This window comes from Enhydra lutris, unplaced genomic scaffold, assembly GCF_002288905.1.
Source record: "Enhydra lutris kenyoni isolate GAN:26980312 unplaced genomic scaffold, ASM228890v2 scaffoldscaffold44, whole genome shotgun sequence".
In the NCBI taxonomy this organism is placed as follows: Eukaryota; Metazoa; Chordata; class Mammalia; order Carnivora; family Mustelidae; genus Enhydra; species Enhydra lutris.
This window is the reverse complement of record NW_019154128.1, coordinates 11,469,796-11,485,414: the sequence shown is the minus strand read 5'-3', so window position 1 is coordinate 11,485,414 and position 15,619 is coordinate 11,469,796. Positions and strand designations below refer to the sequence as shown.

Below are 15,619 nucleotides of genomic sequence, written 5' to 3'. Positions count from 1 at the left end.
AGACTCAGTTTACCCATATATGAAACATGAATACTGCTAGTACTTACCACATATAGTTCTTGTGAAAATTGAATAAGATCATGTATGTAAATACGTAACACAGGACCAGGCTCACAGTACTTGCACAACAAACATTGGTTCCTTTTCCCCAAACTTTTATTCCTAGCTCTTTGCCAGAATCTTCAACTCTGTCAGTTACTTGGTCAGAGTCACCTGGGGGAGTGAATCTACCAAAAGTGTCCTTCTTTTTACAGAAACTTGAAGGATCTTGGGGAGACCAGGCCCTCTGAGTTGTATCCCAGGAATGAGAAAAATTTGTATTGACCGGTCTACCATACTGTTTCATCTGGTTTCCTGGGTTGAAGGCATGCATCTGAAAGACATGGTCAAAGTGAGGAGTCAGGGTTGAGATAAAATGTGTGACTAAAGGTTATGAGTGTATCTTTGAGTATGGAGCAAGGCACAGGCTAACTGGCCTCCTCAGAGTTAAAGCTGGGACTCTGAAGAAAAGCTGACCTTTGCAGGGTCAATGTACTCTTCCTTATGACCTGAAGACTTCCTTTTCTTGGTCTTTATTTCATTTAATCATTCAGCAAGCCCATACCACTTATCTTAGTTTCCAGTGGCTGTACCATAAACTAGGAGGTTTAAAGCACCAGAAATTTTCTTCTTTCACAGTTCTGGAGGCCAGAAGTCTGAAATCAAGACATCAGTAAGGCTATACTACCTCTAGAGACTCTAGGGGATTATCCTTCCTTTCCTCTTCCAGCTTTTGGTGGATGTCTTCATTCTTGGCTTCCTTGGCTTATGGCCTCATCATTCCAATATCTGCCCCTGTCTTCACATCACCTTCTTCTCCATGTCAGTCTCCCTCTGCTTTACTTTTAAAGGATATTTGTCATTGAATTTAGAGCCCACCTAGATAATCCAGGATGATCTCCTCATCTCAAGATCTTTAACTTAATTATGTCGGCAATGACCCTTTTTCTAGGTAACAGTCACAGCTCCAAGGATTAGATTCCAGAAATTAAGAGGTTAGTAATCCTATCTTTTGGGGGTCCACCATGAAGCCTCCTTAAACCACCCAAATCCTTATAGACCAACTGATTCATGACAACATGAGCCCAAGTATAACTCCTTTCAGGCATATTTGTATTATAAATATTTTAACCTAAAAGAAAAGAGCAATTCTTGATTTAGAAGGAAAAATAATCACTAATAGTGGTATTTGAGGTACTATCAAGGAACCGTTTCTTTCTTTTCATCATTTTCTTCCCAGAAAGCTCCCCTACTTCTACTTCTCACTTTATAGCTTTGTATTGTGTGTTCAGTCCTAAACTAATCACAGGTAAGGGATGCTTTAATCACAGGTAAAGGATGCTTAGTGCCTTAGACTGATCAGGAAGTCACTACTAGGGCTGGGGAAGTTGGGGAGGACCCAGCCTCTGAGAAACACATAACCTTCCATCAAAAGCAAAACAAAACAGTCTCAACAAGGAAGTAGGAGTTGGTGGAAGGTTGGTGGAAGGCAGCTACCATTCCCGTGTGCTACCCCCTTTCCCACCAGCTATAGCACTGACTCCTACCATACACAGTGCTCCACCACATGGATCATACCTAGTTGGGGGCACTTGGCTGGAAGGAAGATGCAAAAAAGCATTTGGCATTTCTGCATGTGCTATCCTGATATCTCTGAAATGCCAGAGGCTATGGGAGTAGGCCTTTTAGTGAATATCAGCTGGATCTTTTAAAAAATGTTCTTTCAAAAGACAGCTACCTTGTCATAAGGCAAACAGCCAAACATGTCCACTCAGTATTTTTAAATTACCAAGTTTTCAAAGCACCAGGATAAAAAGCTCTTTTCAGAGCCAACAGGTTGGCAAGAAGTTACAGGAAGAAAGACCAAGATATTTGCCTTTAAATCAGCTTAGAAAAAAGTAATAATGAATAAGCCCGTAGACTATAGGAAGATTAGCTATATCTTACTTAGTCTGATTTGAACCTGTGACCTGCAGGTAAAGGGTAAAACTTTTCCTTCCAGAGGAAATGTCAAAATGGCAATTTTCACAGAGCAACCCCTGCCCTTGAGTTAGCCAGGAACCTCCCTTTCTCTAGCTCTGTACTCAGGGAGCTTATATTTGCTTTTGATACAAGTTATACCTTGTGAGGGTACTGTCTTGATTGTTCCTGTCTTGTTATTACTCTTACCTTTCAAATTTACCTCAAGTAGCCTCTGGGCATCTTACCCACTGAGCAGCACCGATAAGAGTTTAAGTTCAGGCAGTGGAGCCCTGGAGAAAAACTATTGCCTCATTATGCAATTGTACTACCATGGGACGTATTTTATCTTACTCATGCTATTTTGCCAAAGACCTCCAACTGGCAGCCTACTAGAAATGTCTGCCTTGCAGATTTTTTTAATTTTTAAATGAACTGCCTACATTTAAAATTATAAAAATGAAAGAGTTGGATTCAAATATTTATTCTGTCTCTCCCACTCACACTCTTTCCTCTTCTAGGACTGCAGTTACATTATATATATATTAGGCTGTTTAAAGGTGTTCCACAGCTCAGTGATGACCTTTTCATTAAAAAGATTTTTTTCCACTCTGTTTTATTTGGATAATTTTTATTGCTATTCTTCAAATTCACTCAGTTTTTTCTTCTGTGATGTTTAATTCACCATTAATTTAAATGCAGTTTTTCTTCTCAGATATTGCAGTTTATATCACTAGATCTTTGATTTGGGTCTTTTTAATACTATCTATTCCTATTTGGACATAGGGAATTCTGTTATACTTACTTTTAATATTTTTGTCTGTTAATTCTAACATCTGTGCCAGTTTTTCATCATTTCAATTGTGTCAGCTTATTTTTCTCCTCATTATGGGACACATTTTTTTTTTTAGCTTCTTTGCATATTTGGTAATTTTTCTTAAGTAGGCTCCATACCCAATGTGAACCCATGACCCCAAGATCAGTTACACTGTCAACCAAGGAAGCCAGCCAAGCATCCTGTATACCTGGTGATTTTTGATTGGATGCTAGACATTGTGAATTTTAACTTGTTGCATAGTGGATATTTTTATTTACCCTTAAATATTCTTAAGTCTTATTCTGGGATACAGTTAAGTTAGTTGTAAATAGTTTGATCCCATTGAGTATCCTTTTAAAATTATTAGGCAGAACTGAAGTAGTGCTCAGTCTAGGACGAGTTTTCCCTACTAATAAGGCAAGATCTTTCTTAGTATTCAATGCCCTGTGAATAATGAGGTTTCCCATTCTGGCTGTGGGAAGAGGCACTACTTCAAGCACTGGGTAGGTGCTAGATCCTCTCAGGTGGTTCTTTCCCAGGCAGGGAGTTTACCCACATATATATACTAATTGGTACATGGGTAAAAACTTGAGGAAACCCTTTCTGTATATCTTCTCTCTAGTACATCTCACCTCTCCAATACAACATCATACAATTTTTAGCCACTGTGGTCTCCGAGACTGTTAGCTGTATCTCCCCAGCTCAGCAGTCCACCAGGCTATATCTGGATTTTTCCTCACTGAACTATGTCCTGGAAACTCTCTCACTGCATTAAGCTGAGTCAATCATAGGACTTGCTTTGTTTGTTTTCCCATCTCAAAGGGATCATTCTTCATTACTACCTGATATCAAGCATCTTAAAAAAAAAACATTGCTTCATATATTTTATCCTTTTTATGATTGTTTTGATGGATAGATAAATCCTGGCTTGTTATTCTTAGTTGGAAGTGAAAGTTTTTCTCTTCTTAAATTTCATTATTTATTTGTATTTCACATAATGAAATAATACTTGTTTAAAATTCATTAAAAAGTAAATCTACAGGGGCACTTGGGTGGCTCAGTTGGTTAAACATCTGACTCTTGATTTTGGCTCAGATTGTGATCTTGGGGTCATGGGATTGAGCCCTGCATCAGGCTCCTCCCCAGGCTTGGGTTTGGGATTCTTTCTCCCTCTCCTTCTGCTCCTGACCCCACTGCCTACTTGCACCATCTCTCTCTCTCTCTCTGTCTCTCTCTCTCAAAAAAAAAAAAAAAAGGGAAGAAGGAAAGTATCTATAAAAGTCGGTACTTCCAGTTCAGGAAATATGGAGCAAGTAATTTAAAAACTAGACAGAAGCCTCTGAAAAGTAAATGATAGCAGACATATGTAGGAAGGAAACCAGAACTAAATGTACTAACGACCTGACCTGGTGATGAGTTCTCTTTTTTCTTTTCTTTATCTCCTGGTCTGGATTCAAAGACCAAATCCCCAAACTATACCAACTATGTCCCAAAGAAAACCTCTTTCTGGCTTGAGGAGCACAAAAGGGGACAGTTCTGAATAGCACAGCAAAGTCTTTGAGAGCTGAACAGACATTGAAACATAGTGCATAGAAGACAAATTGGAATTGTACCCTGAACTTAACAGGCTTATTGCCTATTAAAATAGAGAAGTAAACAAAAAATTTATATTCTCCATGGGATTTAACTGAGACAAAGAATCTTATAATATTCAAAATGTCAATTTAAATGTTTTGGATCCAATTCAAAATTACTCGACTTATGAAGAATCAGCAATAGCTCCATAACTAACAAAGGAAAAGACAACTGATAGACACCAATCTCCAGCGATGCACATGGAATTTTCAGACTTTAAGGGACCATTTTATTCATATTCCAGTAAGTAAGTATGAATATCCTTAAAACAAATGGAAAGACCATTAAAAAAGAAAATCTCAGCAGAGAAAGAGAAGTATTGAAATCAAGAACCAAATGGAGTTTTTAGAACTGAACAACACAATAAACAAATTTTTAATAAAATCTAGAAATCACTTGAGAGGATCAGTAGCAGAATGGGAAGGACAGAAGAGAGAACCAGTCTTGAAAAGAGATTAATAGAAATTATCTGATCTTGAAAATACTCAAAGAGGCAATTTCAAGGGAAATTGGAAAATATTTTGAAAATTAGAAGACATTAGAAGATATTTTGAACTAAATTAAAATTTAAATAATCCATGTTAAAGTTTATGAGCTACATTTAAAGCAATGCTGAGAGAAATCTTTAGGACTAAATGCTTAAATTAGGTGATAAGAGAAAGAAAACTACACAAGGGTATCCCTCATGATTACAGATGTAAAATCCTCAATAAAATATTAACAAATGAAATACAGCAATATGTAATAATCATAATACATCACGAATCTATTCCAGGAAGATAAGGCTAGTTCATCATTAAAAATCAAATCAGTGTGGCTCACCATATTAACAGACTAGAGAAAAAGAAGTGATCGTATTAATTGACGCAGAAAAAAGCATTTGACAAATTCTAACATTCATTTATGACAAAAGAAAAAATCTCAGCAACCTGGGAATAGGCACATCCTTAATAAAGTGTACCTATAAAAACCCATCTCTTCCTTAAGAACAAGAAAAAGACAAGTACATCCACTTTCATGATCCCTCTTCAATATTCTACTCTAAGTCTTAATACAATTAAGGCTGGACAAAATAAATAAAAGGTATATATGTATGTATTGCAAAGGAAAAAATAAAAATGTCCCTATTTGCAAATGATATGATTGCTTACATAAGAAGGCCCGAAGGATTTGTAAAAGAGCTTCTAAAACTGATAATGGAGTTTAGCAAGGTTGTAGAATACAAAACCAGCATACAAAAATCAATAGCATTTCTGTATAACAGCAATGAATAAGAGAAAAGTGAATTTTTTAAAAAATCACCTATAATAGCTCCAAAATAAGTGATACTTAGGTATAAATCCAAGAAAACATGTGCAAGATTTATATGCTAAAAACCAAAAAACACTGATGAAAGAAATCAAAGTAGCCCTAATAGATAAAGAGAAATATTGTGTTCATAAATCAGAACACTCATGTAGTTGTGTTAATTCTCCCTAAAGAGTTGCCAGATTTAGGGAAAAAAAAAATTTCAGGATGCCAAATTAAATTTGAATTTTAGATAAACAAGGAATATTTTTTAGTATAATTAAGTTCCATGCAATATTTGGGATGTTATAATGCTAAATATTCATTTGGTTTTTTTATCTTAAATTTAAACTTAACTGGATGTCCTATCTATTATCTGGCAACCCTGCAGGGCCCACCTGATTTTAGAGACTTAATGCATTAATAGGACTTTTTGTAGATGTAGGGAGGCTGATTCTAAAATGTGAAAAGGCAAAAGACCTAGAATAACCAAAATAATTTTGGAAAAGAAAATTTGAGGACTCACACTATTCAATTTTAAAACTTAATCTTTTTTAAAGACTTTATTTATTTATTTGACAGAGATCACAAGTAGGCAGAGAGGCAGGCTGGGAGAGAGAGAGGAGGAAGCAGCCTTCCTACTGAGCAGAGAGCCCGATGCGGGACCCTGAGATCATGACCTGAGCTGAAGGCAGAGGCTTAACCCACTGAGCCACATAGGTGCCCCTAAAACTTAATTTAAAAATAAGTAATCAAGATAATGCAGTATCGGTGAATGTTTAGACCTAAATAAAATAGACCTGTGGAGTAAAATAAGAGAATCCAGAAATAGATAATCACAAGTATGATCAACTGACTTTTTAAGATAATTTGTTTTATTAAGATAAAATTCACATCTATAAAATTTACTGTTTTAATCATTTAAAGTGTACAATCCATGATCAACTGATTTTTGACAAAGGTAGGAAGACAATTCAGTGGATAAAGGATAGTCTTTTCAACAAATGAAACAACTAGACATTTGTATGCAAAAAAAAATAACTTCAGCCTATGCATCAGAGTATTTTATAGAAAAATTAACCTCAAATGGATCATAGATCTACATGTAAAACGAGAAGTGTAAATTTTATATCTAAAAATCATAGGAGAAAAAGATTGTGACCTTGAGTTTGGCAAAGAGTTCTTAGAAATAAAAAACTGACCCATTAAAGAAAAAAAATAATGAATTGCACTTCATCAAAATTGAAACTTTTTTCTGCAAAAGACGTTGTTAAAAGAATTATAAACCACGAGCAAATATTAACAAATCACATATCCAGCAAAGGACTTGTATCCAGAATACATAAATAAACTTCAAAACTCAACAGTAAGAAAACAACCCAGTTTAAAAAATAGGCAAAAGGGGGGCGCCTGGGTGGCTCAGTGGGTTAAAGCCTCTGCCTTTGGCTCAGGTCATGATCCCAGGGTCCTGGGATCGAGCCCCACATCGGGCTCTCTGCTCTGCGGAGAGCCTGCTTCCTCCTCTCTCTCTCTGCTTGCCTCTCTGCCTACTTGTGATATCTGTCAAATAAATAAATAAAATCTTTAAAAAAAAATAGGCAAAAGGTCTGAACACATTTCACCGAAAAAGACATAGCATGGCTGATAAGCACTTGAAAAATGCTCAACACCATTAGTCATTATGAAAATGCAAATTAAAACCACAGTGAAATACCTTTATACACCTATTAGAATGACAGTAGAATGAGAGAGGAGTGAAACAGCAGCCGAAATGCTAGTGGGAATGCAGAACAGCTGGAACCCTCATACACTGCCCGTGAGAATGCATAATGATATGGACACTCTGAAAACAATTTAGCAGTGCTTTTTAAAAATTTTTTTTTATTTTTTAAATTGGTGGTGGTGGTGGTGACAGGTGGTAGCTATGGCAGTTCTTATAAAGTTAAGTATGTATTTATAATATAATCCATCAATCCCACTCCTAGGTAATTATTCTTAAGAACTGAAAACTATACGGGAATGTTTATAGCAGCTTTATTTGGATTCACCAAAAAAGTGGGAACACCGTAAATGCCCTTCAGTGAGTGAATGGCTAAGCAAGACATAGTATACCTTTTCAGTGGGTCACTAAGTGATAAAAAAGGAGCAAATTGCAGCACCTGGGTGGCTCAGTCCTTAAGCCTTTGCCTTCGGCTCAGGTCATGATTCTAGGGTCCTCGGATGGAGGCCCCAGTCAGGCTCCTCGCTCAGCGGGGAGGCTGCTTCTCCCTCACCCTCTGCCCTCCCCCCCTCCCCCTGCTTGTGTTCCCTCTCTCGCTGTCTCTCTGTCAAATAAATAAATAAAATCTTCGGAAAAAAAATCTATGAATATATAAGAAGGAGCAAATTACTGATACACTCAACAAATGAGTGAAGCTTAAAGACATTCTGCTAAGTGAAAGCAACCAGTGTCAGAAGGTTACATATTGTATGGTTCCATTTACATGATATTCTGGAAAGGGCAACATTATAGAGATGAGGACCTGATTAGTAGTTGGCAGAGCTTAGGCACCAGAGGCAATTTCACCACCAGAGGTAAAGCAAGGGAGTTCAGAGCAGCTAATGGAACTGTTCTGTGTTCTTATTGGCGTGATGGTTACACAAATCTATATGTGTGTTAAAACTCATAGAAGTGTACATGCACACACATGTATTTCATTCTTTGTAAATAAAAAGGATACATACATTGCAGATGTGTGCTCAAATGTTTAAAACGTTGAAGATGCACCATCAAAAGTTTGAAAGTAGTTTGGAGTGGAAGTATGCCCCTCATTTTACAGTTGGAGAAACTGAGGCCAGAAAGTGCAACAAGTAAGTTACTTTCAAAAATGTATGAAGCAACCATAAGAGTATATTTTCTCTTGGGAACTCTCCCTACTGCCTGACTTTCATCCCAAGCGTTTCCAGGTGGTTTAATTTGGCTTCTTGAATTAATGCAGTTTCTAAATTCAGAGTTTTCTGTAACAGAATGGAATCATGGTTATATGCGCAAGTTAAAATTGGTATGAATGAAAAACATATATATCCTGTTTTGTAGAGTGTGCTGTCAGCATGATCCCAGCTCCTGATGGACAGACCTATGGCTGTTAGAGAAGATGTCTGTAGGATGCCAGAGACTGCAAAACAAATAAACAAACAGATAAATTGGTGGGCGCTATATCTAGACCACTTGAGTCTGAAGCCAGGCCATGCTACCTACTACGGTGGGACCCTAGGTACGTTGCTTGGTTTTTCTCTATCTCCATTGCCTTATCTGTAAATTGCACCCCAATTTTATGTACTGGTAAGAGATTTAAAACATCTCACCAGCAATTATAGTGTGGCACAGTACTTATACTTAACATTATAAGATGTTAAAATGTGATTTAAAAAAAAAAAACAAACAGCATGTCTTAGAATTAGAGATAGTAACGCTTATCCCACTGGATTGTTTTGGTGATTTAAAAAAAAAGTTGTTAAAATTAATGCCCACTGGATTGTTTTGGTGATTTTAAAAAAAAGTTGTTAAAATTAATGCCTGACACATAGTTCTCAATGAATAGTTGTTAGCTATCATTATGATTATATTGTTGTTATTATTACCATTACTACTGTTATTATTATAAGAAACAAATAGTGGAACTTGCATTGTAATGAATTGTAAAACGCCCCTCCCACTCCACTCTGCCTTCTGCCTCCTCTACCACTTTGCTGTTGAATGTTCAAGCTTTGGCACATGCAAACACAGAATGTGTGGACGTTACCAGAGGAAAAAACGTGAGAAACATTTACCACTTCTCAATTTTTGTGAGAGAAAAACCACAGTGACACTCTGCGTGTTGTGTTGGCAAGGTCATTTCTTGCATTGGCACATACACTGGTTCCCACAAGTTGAGGGAATCAGAGAAGGAACTTAAACTAACAGAGCAGCGTGAGTGTCAATCTGGCACTGAAGGACAGGGGACAGGAAGCTGTGTGTAAGGTGGCCGAGCCAGCATTTCTAGGTTTACCGTTTGCCAGCCGTGGCATGGGGCTCAGTGCCATCTCAGTTTCACTTTCTTCTCTGTGAGACAGAGAGAAATAATGACCACTTTATAGCCACTGAGTGGTGTACATAAATTAGAGCTCCAGTTGGGTTAATGGGTTGGAAAACTCAACCATGGCTACAAAAGGAAGCTGGTTAGCCACATGATTTCTTATTATTTGTATTTTAATGCAAGTTCTTTGAATTTGTCCTGCAGTCCTCTATCTTATTGTAGGAACGAGCAGTGTATAGGGGGACACCCCAGACCTGATCCCAGGCCATTCTTTTTTTCTTTTTTCTTTTCTTTCCTTCCTTCTTTCTTTCTTTCTTTCTCTCCTTCTCCTTCTTCTTATTCTTATTCTTATTCTTATTCTTATTCTTATTCTTATTCTTATTCTTATTCTTATTCTTATTCTTTCTTTTCCAGAAAGGGAGAGAAAGAGGGATGGGGGGCAGAGGGAGAGAGAGGCTCTTCAGCAGGCTCCATGCCCAGCGAGGAGCCCAATGTGGGGCTCAATTTCACAACCCTAAGATCATGACTTGAGCCAAAATCAAGAGTTGGGTCCTTAACTGACTGAACCACCCAGGTACCCCTCAGAGTCATTCTTACTGGGGTGCTGGACCCAGTGCAAATTCCTTTGTGTGCTTGGACCCTTCAACCAAACCTTGTTGTTCAGGAGCTACCTGGTTCAGAGGCCCTAAGTAGTCTTGGGGGAACTGTCAGTGCTAGAGATAAAAAGGATTAAAAATGAAATGTTCCTTAAGGACTGAGCATGTAAAGAAACTTCCTGAGAAGTGCTCAGTGCCAGGTACTGATACGATATCCATTGTTATTCTAGAAATTAGTTGTTACAAACTTCTTGTTGCATTTGAATAAACCAGGTTCCATTGAGAGGCAGGGGATATGCCCAGGATCTTATAAATGAAGCCCCTGAGCTTCCAGGCTGGATTCTGCCTCACGTGGTGCTATGCTGAAGTGACAGGCATTTAATACCACATTCAGATTGCCCAGGTGACAGTGCTGAAGGTTCCTAATGAGAACCACTGCTCTGCTGAGTGCTAGCTAAAGATCCTTTCTTCCTTTCATTCTTTCATTTCACACCTGTCTATTGAGGGTGTTGCCTGTGCTCTAGATCTAGAAATACCCCCAGGGAATCCGACACACAACCCTGAATCCGGAAGTTCACAGAATAATGGGAAAGACCGCAAGTAGACCCAGGTTTCATGTGGCCCCAAACTTAAACAAATTGAAAAGGCCTCTTTAGGAAAAGGGAAATAAAATTAGCAAAAGGGTCTTGGAAGGAGCAAGGGAGGGTCCTGAAGTTTAACCTGTATTAGCTTCCCTGCAGTTCTGCCTTTGGGGGAAACCAATAAGCACACCTGCACTGACAATTATATGTATTCAGGGCTGATGGGGAAGCAGAAGAGTCTCTTAGAAGAAATGCTGTCTAAGCTAAGACCCCCTTACCCGGATGGGGCAGGGAGACCTGGCAGAGGGAATAATGGGGTACAGGATCCAGGTAAGGGAAAGAAGCTGCCATAGTTTTCAGGGAGTGAGGAAAAAAAGCATCTTTCCTCCTTCCTTCACTGCACCCCAAGGCACTGAGGTCCCTCCCAAAGCACAGGGCCCTGAGTTGCCACATTCTAGAGGTTAACAGGACTTGCTCCAGGCAGAGTTTCTGCCTTTCCTCCCACCTGCTTGGGAGACCTCAGGTCCCAGGAGAAGGTGTCCAGGCTTGTTGTCTGCACTCCAACAACACAAGCTTGCATTGGGCATTTGTTGAAATCAAACAATCCAGAAAAGCTTCCTTTGTCAGAAGTTCACTTGAGGTGCAACAGGCTCCAAGCAAGAGAAGATAGGGGAAGGGAGGAAGGAGAAGTGGAGAGAGACTGACTTCTGAAATAAAATCCTTCACTGAGATTAAGAACTCAAGAGACATCTGTCCTAACCTGTGCTAAGGAACAGAGGGGGTGAAGTTAGTATCCCCTCCAAAAGCAATCAGCAGGGTGTGCTAGTAACTCTAAGTTTCAAAGGTGATGTTCTAATACCCTTATTTCCTCTCTGTGCAGCCAGTACCCTACCTGCTCCACCGCCATGCCAATGTACCCCCACTGGGACTCCTTCAACCCTCACAAGCCCAGGTGGAGAGTGGATGGAATGACTTGCACGTTGGAGCCCATGTCTCCAAGCAGTGCAAAGCTGGAGCAGCAGCCTATGTCCTGCAGGGCAATGAGGACTTGGAGGTTCACTTTCCCTGGGAAGTTCCAGAACAGCCCCCGGCTATGCCTTGACCACCACACAGAAAAGGTTGGTAATGTTGGTCATCCTAGGGAAGCCCCTTCTAGGCAACCAAGTCTGGGCTCTGCTCCTGTGTGCACTTCACCTTCTCTGATTTAATTTTTCTTCTCAGTTACCCCATTTGTAAAATGGGAATAATGATACTTGTGGTTGAGAAGGGAGCAATAAGGGGGGGAGGGTTCGATCTAAAAGTTCCCTAGGTTCAGAGTACAGAATGTTACTACATTTGAGGCCTCTGCCTGGTGGCTCCCTCACCACCCCCACACTTTCACCACACACTGTGCTGCAGCATCTCCAAGATCACCTGAAGGGAGGACCCTGACCAAGATCACTTGTGTGTTGAGAATGGACCTTTCTCCCAGGAAACGATAGGGGATGTCTCCTGCCATGTCACACCTGCACCAAAGATGCGAGCAACCTGGCATTGTAATGGGTGGGGGTGGGGGGGTGCGGCTGGAAGAGCAAGTCCTCTCCAGACACCTGTAGCTCAGCACACTGCTGTCTTTCTCCTGCTTCATCACCCTTCTCTCGGCCCACACTTGCACGTGCGTCTTTTTTCACAGCTACAGGGTCCTTGTGGTTCTTTTTCACACATCAAATGGGAAAAGAATGAGGAAAATGGAGAGGGACTCTAATTTGCACTGCTACTTAACCTAAATGGGGCATCCTAATCTCCAGCAAAGGGAGAAAGGACCAAGTGGGAGCTGCTGTTCTCTGCTCACCAAAAAGCCATGCTCTCCTCTTCTTCCTGGCTCTCGAGCAAACTATGTTTCCCAGCCTCTCTTGTGGTTATATGTGGCCATGTGACTAAGTCATAGCCAATGGGATGTAGGTGACCTCGCCCATAAAACCTTCCAGGCTCCAGGCTCCTCCATGATTTTTTCTCTTTCTGGATGGTTCCACTGGCTCCAACCTCCAAAGTGACTGTGGAAGCCTGAAGAGACAGGGCCACCTTTTTGACTTGTTAACTCACTCATTACTGTTAGGTGAATAAGAAATAACCATCCATTGTGTTTGAGCTTTTATACATTGGGTTATACCTGTTGGAACTGTTAGCGTACCCTAATTCATACAGAACAGAATAACTCGCAAATCTTGCCACCTCCAGGAAGCCCATGCCAATGTCTTCCTTCTTTCACCCCAATTCCTTTATTAGCTGCTATCTTATATTGCTATTTAATGGAATGTTAACTAAAATTCAGACTAGGGACTCATGTCTTCTCTATTTTGTGTCATGTCTAGCAAAGAGATGCTTATAGTCATTAGATAAATCTTCCCTCTGTGCATTTAGTGGGCAGTCCTTCTCCCAGGAATGCCCTTTCAAAGTCTTTTTCTCTGCCTCTGATAATCTCCCGCCATCCCAGTTGCAATTATTTGCAATTTCCATCTCTTTCCCTTCTTGGGGTCTTCTCTTTCCACTCCACGCCACTGTGATCTTTCCCCTCTTCAATATATTTACTGCACCTCAGGTCACAGTTTCATTGAGACAACTTTTGCATTAAATGTCTTAGCATTCTGCAGTGTAAGCCATAAAATAATGGTGCATTTAAGAGATGGGCAAGGACCAAGGAAAGGAGAGAAACTGGAAAGGAGAAGTTAAGGAACAGGAAGAAAATTTTGGAGAGCTTGGATGTCATGGAAACCAAGGGGAGAGAGCATTTTAAGGAGGGAGAGGAAACAGCATCAGCTGGTGTGGTTAAGTACACTGGGGACTCCACACACGGGCTTAGCAAGATGGAAATGATGGGTCCCCTCAATGAGCGGTGAGCCCCAGCACCTGGGCTTAGATGGAAGGGAGTGTAAGAAAAGGAGATAGGGAGCATACCTAAGTCTTAAGGAATTTAGGGAGGAGAAGAGGTTTGAGAGGTGGCCAGAGAGAAATCTGAGGTGAGACAGGGTGTGAGATGATTTTTAGGATGGGTGAGTCTGACTGATGGGAAAGAATGGCAGACAGGGGGAGGTTGAGGAAGAGAATGAGAGGTGGCCAGCACCAGAGTTCCTGAGAAGCAGGGCTGGGTAATGGGTCCAGGACACAAGTGGGGGCCTGGGCTGAGGGGACCCACTTCCATGATAACTAGTGGGATGGAGGAAGGACACTCATCCTCTCTTCTTTCCTAAGTGGTTGTGGGGTTAGGTGGTAGAAAGTCAAGTGAGCCCTGGGCTGATGGCTTCGGTGTTTTGTCAGAAAAGGAAACCGAGTGATCTGCTGGAAAGAGGAGCAGCCTCCGGATGGCCCCAGTTCCCTTCCACTCCCAATCCTGTCCATTCTAGGGGTGACAGCAGGGTTCCTCAGCCATCTCTCACAGCTCTCACCTCACATTCAGGGGCTGACCTGCAGTCTAACACCTAGAAAAAGCTGGGTTGGGTCCCTGGGGCCTGTCTGGAAATAACATTCCTTCAAGTTCTAGTTTCTCTAAATCCTGGACCGCTTCTTCTTCATTGTTCTTCCTGGACCCAGCATGGGTTTAACTGGAAAATAGAGGGCCTATTGTTCTGATGCAGTGATAGGAATAGAATTCTTCATTTTGAGAAACTTAGTTGTTAGAATTTTTTTTTTTTAAAGATTCAGCATCGTTTTCTCATGAGGCAGATGCTCGCTGACTGCGTTTGTCTCCTGTTCATGATGGGCATGTGGATAAAGCCAGTGGTCCCATGCCACGTGGTCTGCGCCTGGACCTATCTCCATAGCTCTCCCAAGTAATCCCAGTACTCCCAGCTTTTGGAGGCCGGCTGGGCGCCCTCGCGTCCGCCAGAGGGCGCCGTTGGCTCACAGAGCCGGCCGTGGTGGCCCTAGGCCTGGGGGTGCAGCGCTGACCACAGCGCTGTCCATTAGCCCAGTGACTAAATCACTTTATTACTTCATCCCCTGTTGCAGCGGAGTGGAGCGAGCCAGCCATCGCCAGGGTGCTCATCTGTGCAAGCAAGAGAGGAGCTAACAAGATTTGTGACACTCTTCTTATTTCGAAGTGTCATCCTTGTGACAAGTATTTATAGAGCACAGGGTTGTACCTACTGTGTCCAGGATCCTGGAGAGTAAGTATGGAGATGAGTCATACTGTCTCTCCAAACTTAAGGACCTTTCAGGGAAGTGGCAGAATTAAGAGAAGTCCCAAATTAAAAAAAAATGTAGTTGGGCAGAGGTCAGGGCTATGAGAAGTGAGGGGAAGTGGTGGGAGAGTTCAGGGAGAGGGATCCAGAGGTTCAGCCAGGGACATAAGGACTGGGACAGGGAGGGGTTGGGCCTTAAAAGAGAGAAGGATTTGCTACCCTGAATTACATCTTGGTTGCAAGAGAACCTGTGAATTAACTAGTTCTGGTTGTACATCTGTTATACCTAAATGATTGTTATCGGTGATGAAAAGACAATATTCCCTGCCCTGGAGATCTATCTCCTTAATCTTGAAAGGTAAATTAGAAATAGAAATGGATTGGCCAAATATCCAGAATGGGTTAGAGATATATAATGTAATCCGAACAGTCAGATTAAAAAAAAAACCCCAAAACAAAACAAAACCAAAAAACCATGTGTATGTTTTGAGGG

General features: G+C 40.7%; 1 long non-coding RNA gene across 2 annotated transcripts in view; it reads left to right on the top strand.

The window, feature by feature from the left end:
• The window catches only part of LOC111155915, a 32,112-nt gene extending 16,493 nt beyond the window's left edge, over nt 1–15,619 (top strand). For both annotated transcript variants that reach the window (XR_002641167.1, XR_002641166.1), the window contains exons 2-4: nt 8,814–8,991; nt 11,850–12,087; nt 14,954–15,619. This is a non-coding gene — a long non-coding RNA (uncharacterized LOC111155915). The remainder of the gene's footprint in view (nt 1–8,813; nt 8,992–11,849; nt 12,088–14,953) is intronic.